At 36.5% G+C, this 7,301-nt stretch overlaps 1 long non-coding RNA gene across 1 annotated transcript in view; it reads right to left on the reverse strand.

The window, feature by feature from the left end:
• LOC107595660 (uncharacterized) overlaps positions 1 to 7,301 on the reverse strand; it is a 14,837-nt gene that overhangs the window by 6,885 nt on the left and 651 nt on the right. The window contains exon 2 of the long non-coding RNA XR_001610284.1: positions 1,343 to 1,345. This is a non-coding gene — a long non-coding RNA (uncharacterized lncRNA). The remainder of the gene's footprint in view (positions 1 to 1,342; positions 1,346 to 7,301) is intronic.

A 7,301-nucleotide genomic window follows, 5' to 3' on the forward strand; every position in this document is an offset into this window, starting at 1 on the left:
TTTAGATCTCAGTAATACCTAGTTCCGCTTTAATAGGATCAGGCTTTGGACTGCAGGGGTTTGTGTGTGTCAGCCGGCTCGATCTGCTTCTAGGATGTCAGGTGAGCTTCAAACTATTGGAGAGGCATCATGTTGTTTAAAGGGTATTTCCAACTCGCATGTAATGTAATCTGACAGTATTCTGCTGAGAAATGGTTCCTACAGGATCTCCATAACCTTTGCTTCTTTTTATTTCCATGCATTTTTTCCCCTAGCGTTGGGTGGCTTATATAACCAATGAGGGACTAGATTGCACAAACATGACATGAAGCAGGTAGAGTCTAAATAAAGGTCCAGATAGATGAAGGCCGGTGAGCCAAGAACACCTTCAACATGATGCAACTAGTACAACCACCTACACTGTTTTAGTGAAAACAGAGAATTGTTTCTTTCCTCAAAAGAGTTTGTTTGATATTCTGGTTTTAATGTGATTCATGTAGAGTAATAGTTCATCCAAAAATGAAAATCTGTTGAAAATGTGCTCACCCTCAGGTCGTCCGAGATGTAGATGAGTTTGTTTCTGCATCAGATTTGTAGAAATGTAGCATTGCATCAGTGTCTCAGCAATGGATGCTCTGCAGTGAATGGGTGCCGTCAGAATGAGAGTCCAAACAGCTGATAAAAACAGATGTTAACTGATGGACTGGAGTGGTGTGGATTACTGTAATGTTTTTATCAGATGTTTGGACTCTCATTCTGACGGCACCCATTCACTGCAGAGCATCCCATTGCTGAGACACTGATGCAATGCTACATTTCTCCAAATCTGATGAAGAAACAAACTCATCTACATCTCGGATGGCCTGAGGGTGAGCACATATTTAGCAAATTTTCTTTTTTTGGGGTGAACTACTCCTTTGTCTCAGATGTTTCTTCTAGAACTCAATTTGGTCTTGGAAATTGTGCTGTTTCAGACATCAATGAGATGTCATCTGAAAAGGCAGTTCTTTTTTTCTCAGAAGATGAGTTGAGAAGTCTGCATTTGCGCTTAGTTTAATCTCACTGCTGTCTAGGAGAAGCGGCTCACAGATGCCAGGTCTGTGGGGTCTGTGTAGAGTAAATACACGTGTGATCGAACGCTCAGGCTAGTGATGCAACGTCAGACACGAGGGCTTCCTTCTGTAAGGCTCCAGGGTGTTTTTTTTTCAAGCATTTACATTGCGCTGTGCCAACTGGCTAACCAAGTCCATAAAGCACAGTAGAGCATTACTTTTACTATTCAGCATGCTTTACCGGCAGGCTTGCCGCTCCCCGCAGCTTTAGACATTTCAGGGCTCACAAAATTTCAAAATCGCTGGTAGACATTCTTCAGATTTTGGTAGCCCAAAATTAATTTAAGTGGCCCGAATAAAAAAAAAAAAGACATCGGCTGAACTTCGCAGCAGACAAATCAGCATGATTAAAAACTAGTAGCATATAGGGATGTAACGATTCACTCAACTCACGATGCGATTCACGATATTGATTTCACAATACAATTTTCTCACAATTTTTCTTTTGAACAAAATGAGATTTAAGTCAAATTATAAATGAAAAGGTGTCCTTTTATTATTTCTCCAACAAAATGGTGCACATTTCTTTGTGAAATTGAAATATGTCAAATGATAAAACTAACTTGACATTTTTAAACCCATCCCAAATCAAATAATTAAATATTACAAATAAAATAAAGCTCTTCATATAAACAAACTAAGGCTTTGGCTGTGCTTTTTCCATTTAAAATCAGAGGCAGCCACTGCATTTTAATCATGATCCAAACAAAGATGCTAAATACTTGTTATTTAGATTGCAATTAGATTGTATAATTTCGAAATTTGAAGCAAAAACAGAATGGCTTGATTTTAGCTTTGTGAATGAGACGCAAATGTCACTCTGACAGCAGGTGGCGCTTATGGAACAGCAGGTATTTATAGGCTGCTGCCCCTTTAAGACCGAATGCATGGATCCAATATAGCGATGCACTTGAGATTTCTTTCACTACTGTTTACGTTCACTTAAGACAGTGTTACTCATTGCGCGGCTCGCGAGCCTTATGCATGGCAGTAAATAATACGATGATATGATCATGCAGTCAATGCAGATATTTCATAAAAACATTAAAAACAAGCAGGGCTATAACATAACCCATTAAAAAAACTCACACCATGTTTACACCGGACGTGAGTGGCACGATCCGACAAAGGACAATAGAACCCAGTGATGTTGTCTACACTGGATGAAAATACCTAAAACAGCGGCATTACAAGATGGAGATATAGACTAGAAAAGATATTTACACTTGCTCTGTCCTACGTCCATGACACTGACTCACTGCGGAGTAGCCAGTTTTAATCTTAACAGCTCTTAACGCCGAATGTGCACTTGGATGGTAAGATACATGATTAAAAAAAATAATAACTTAAGGTCTTTCCAGCATTAAGGTAATCCTGCTTTTTTTTTTTTTTTATAATCTTGTCTCAGTTACAAATTTGACTGGTAAATGATAAAGAATGATAGCCGCTTTTGTATTGCATTGCATTGCATATGACAGATTGATAAAAAGACATGCTATTCATGACTGGATGTAACTTTTGATACTTCGCGGTAAAAGTGGCTCTCCGATTGACTTTGCCCTATCAGTGCGGCTCCCATTGAAAAAAATAGTGAAGACCACTGACTTAAGACATAACCGACTGTGTTTACGAGAATACTTGCCGAGACAATTTGAGATAATTTTGTGTGTATGTGTTCGTTCATATGCGAAAGAGGAATCGATTCTGTGTATTGGGAGTGAAATTGCAGTGTTCACACACAGCTAATAGACTAAGATCATTGCTATTCAAAATATTTAGATTGATCAATATTTATCAATTTAGATTAGGCATTAATATGCATAAAAATGAATGTAATTTGTTTTTAAATGCTTTATTTCTGTGCAGCGCTTTTTGCATTTTCCACATGATCACGGCTTCAACTGTAAAAGAACAGCTCAGAATGATTAGTTAATATTAAGTAACTTACATTTTAGACACAAAATGCTTTGTCAAACACATTCCACAGCTCAAACTAACTCTTAGAAACCAGTTATAAAAGGAAAACATCAGGTTTCATTCAGGTTCCTCTGTTGGGTCTTGTAGATGTGCTTCAGTGGCAGATTTTGTGGTATGTAATATCATGACAATGACAATTTTTAGCAGGTGTAAAAATGATTTCAGAAATATTGCAGCATCACTATATTATTTTTACACAGAGATTGGTAGGTCTATTAGTAAAACCTGTTGACTTCAGCAATCTTTGTTGCGTTATATGCCAACGGTGACAGTTCAAAAATGGCGAAAAGCACTTCTTGTGTTTTTTTGCCTCAGGTTTGCATGCCTGTAACTCAAAAGATATTAAAGGTATCTTAATATCCTTTTAGATTCTGGTTCTTAACAAACTTTCCTTTTGTTATCTTAATTTTAAAGTCCCTCAATTGTTCAATCCCAGATATATGGAGAGCTTAATGCGGCTCCATGAGTAAACTGGCTCTAAATCTCGGGTGGAAATTGTCATTTTGATCCACCTCTACAAAATAGTGGATTACTCCGTAAATCTATGACATTTAATATTTTGGCTTTCGTTGCTGTTTACATTGGTCTTTCCACAGAAAAAAAACATTAACAAAATCTAAAATTTGTGCTGGGGAAGTTTTATTGAGAATTCAAATGAATATACAGTACAGTATTTGAGCACAGAAATACAATAGGGGACTGACACTCCGCAGTATGCAAATTAAACACTGTGATGTCATGAATATGCTAATTAGCGACATTCAGTATTGTCAACAGTGGTCTGAATGCTTTCTAATGTCATCATTACAGATGAGGTATTGGCACAGGCTGCTGAGTTTGGCCTTGCTTACATACTTTACACTTCCAGCTCTTTTGACATACAATCTAAAGACATTTATTCCACATGCATATGTCACATTACAGTATGCACAGAAGCTCAGAAAATATCGTCCCCATTTTGTTCCCTCCGACGGTGGCTTTAGGAAGCAACAGCTCTTAATGGGGATGGATGGCACCATTATGTAATTCTAGACTAAAAGAACAGATCAACTTAGAGGAGGGAAAAAACTGTGAGGGTAAGAAAACAAACAATGAAAAGAACATTCAAAGTTTTCTTTCCACTTCAGCTCAGTGTTCATAAAAAACACACTTTCTGCTTAGTTCAGCCTTCCCTCCGGGGACCGAAATCGAGAGTTTGGCCTTGGAGAAGAGGAGACTTGTGTTTTTGTGTCTAATTGTCGTGGTGATTGAGAGGGAGAACAGAACGGAGAATGAAAGCGTGAAAGAGAAAGGGCCCTCGGTGACACGCTAGTAACCATGACAACCGGCCCTCCGGGGACCGGCCCCCCTTTTCAGAGCTCCACCTCCAGCTAAACACCCGCTAATTGGGCCACTTCGCTTTGTGTGCTTCTCCACTGATCCTCGAGCCAGAAATATCAACATCCTTGTTAAGCCTCTGTCGTCTAATCATTTTCTCTGGAGCTGGTTTGCGAGTCATTAATCGTGCTGCTATAGATCCTCCCGATCGTAAGGAATCCAGAACGTGTGACGGAACAATGGAAACACGGCTCGAATAAACTCTGCGAAGTGAATTATGCAAAAAGCGCTCCGTCTCCTTCATGGTGGTGAACGCTTTTGGGAGGATCTTAAACAAACGTAAACCTTTTGTGGTGATCACAGGCTTCAGACCGGTTTAGTCGGCATGCACCAAATGAATTCAGTCTGGAGAATGTTTATTGCTGAACTTCGGTCCAAAGCAAGATGAGTTCGCTTGCGAATTTCCTTTTGAATGCATTTATTTATACAGCATGGGCTAATCTCTCTTCCTAGTCATAGTTTTTCAAGTTGATCTCAAGTTTGTGTATAAGAGTAAAAATTTAACTTGAGTAAACCATGTAAACAAACAAAGACTCATAATAATAATAATTATTGCTTACGGTATAGAATGAGTAAACACATGTAGTTGTGTAAAAATACTTTATTTTTAATTATGTAAACAAGAATGTGAAAAAATGTTATTAATTTAATGTATTACTTCATTTTCTGAATCTTTGATTAATGAAATCAGGAGATATTTTAAGAAAAGGTATTTAATTATAATTTGTAGGGCTTAAAGTCCCCATGAAATCAAAATGAAAGTTTTGTGGGTGTTAGTATCAATATGTTAGTCTTAAGGTTATCTATAAGGCAGTGTGCTCCAAAACAGTGACAAAATTCACATTTAGAAGATATAAGCAGTCGAAGCTTGCAGTTCGTCACTTCCGCCAAAACGGCTCAACGATGACGTCACATCGTACTTCAGCTTCTCATCAAATCTTCTGACCAATCAAACGCTCTCTAGAAGCCGAAGCCCCGCCCCCTACATTATAAGTAGATGCTGAAGCCGCGGCTGAGATCACTATTTTGTTTTACTAAGAGTTTCATATTGAATATAGGGGGTATAATCTATTAGACTGTGGCTGTCAAATGCGGCTTTACCGAGCTCAATGGCTCTGACCTGTGCAGATATAAACAAAACGCTATTGGCTCATTTAAAAAGGGGGCGGGGCTGCTCTATGTCCCGCCCTGTCTTCCTGTTTCAGTTGAAATTACGTCACGACATAGAATAACGCTGTGTGTTTCAAGGCACTTCAGGGGACCTTTAAGGACTTGGGTTGCAAAGGGGTGGAAAATTTCTGGTAAATTTCCAAAAATCCCTTGAATATTCCAAAAAAATCCTGGAAAGTTTCCGAAATTTACTGGAATGTTTCCGAAATTTACTGGAAATGTTCCACCTTTTTGCAACCCTATTAAGGACACATCAGATGTTACTCTAGAAGCTGTTGCCTGAAAATGTTAAACATTTAATTCAACAGCAGCTGATTTAGTAGTTGTTTGACATTCGAATATGATTGTTTATAAGACCGTTTTCACACTTGACTCAAGTTCGTCCGTCTTCAGCAGTGTCTGTAATTAAAACACACTGCTTTAGATCACCTGTTGTAGTGACTAATGAAGCGTCTCTTCACAAAGACAAATGAGTTTGTACAAAAGTTTACACTGAAACGGATGTCAGAGCATAACTGAATTACCTTGTACTGTAAACTTAGAAAAATGGGGGAAGTAAATATTTAGGCCTCTATGATATTTAAAAAAAAAGTACTTAATTCTCTTTGGAGGTCTGAATGAAATTGAATAATAATGTAAAAACTGAGTAATAATTGAATAATATATATTTTAAAAAAAATTATTAACTTAAGTTAAACTAAATTAAATGAAAATATAATTTAAGAAATTAAAATAGCATTATTTTTTAATGTACACAAAATATTATTATAAATATAAATATTTATATTAATAATATTACTATTCAAATATTATTTTAATTTTTAAATATTTTTGTATTTTATTTTGTATTTATTTGCTGTCAGTTGTGTGACAGTTTGCATGCCCTTGTGTTTTTTAGAGTTTGGCTGCATGCAACTAGCAGTTGGAGAGAGTATTACATCAGGGAATGTGAGAGCAGCTTAATTGCCTTACAAAAGAACTTTGCAGTAAATGTTTACTGCCAGTCCGCTAACATTACCTGCTATTCTGCGCGCCGGCCTCCTGCTGCTCCGCATCAGACCGCATTTAACACGATGCTGAACTTCATCTGTTTTATTAGGGTAATATATACTGAATAATTATGAATATCAACTAAGTTTATGAGATAGTGGTCCAGCAAAATATCATGTGAGCTTGTTTACTGAAGATGACAAATAAGATGATGCATGGATATTAAGGGTCTGGAATCATCTTAATGATGTATTATTGGCATTGGCCAATAGGTTTGTTCAGGTTACTTTGGGCCACACATCTCGTAATAGTGCAGGTTAATGTTTTATAGGTTGTGTAAAACGCAGAATATTTCTACGATTTTACAATATTCAACAGTAATTTTGTACTTGTGTCTTTTTACTGCAAAACCATCGGAGACTAGGTCATTTTTCTTTAATTTAATACATTAAATAGATAATTGTTTTTATATATATATATATATATATTAGTGCTGTCAAACGATTAATCGCATCCAAAATAAAAGTTTTTGTTTACATACAATATGTGTGTGTACTGTGTATTTATTAGGTATATGTAAAGACACACACATACAGCATATATTTTTTAAATCTCTACATGTATTTACATTTATTTATATATATATATATATATATATATATATATATATATATATATATATATATATATATATAT

This window comes from Sinocyclocheilus grahami, unplaced genomic scaffold (genome assembly GCF_001515645.1).
Source record: "Sinocyclocheilus grahami isolate Dianchi unplaced genomic scaffold, SAMN03320097.WGS_v1.1 scaffold206.1, whole genome shotgun sequence".
Classification (NCBI taxonomy): domain Eukaryota; kingdom Metazoa; phylum Chordata; class Actinopteri; order Cypriniformes; family Cyprinidae; genus Sinocyclocheilus; species Sinocyclocheilus grahami.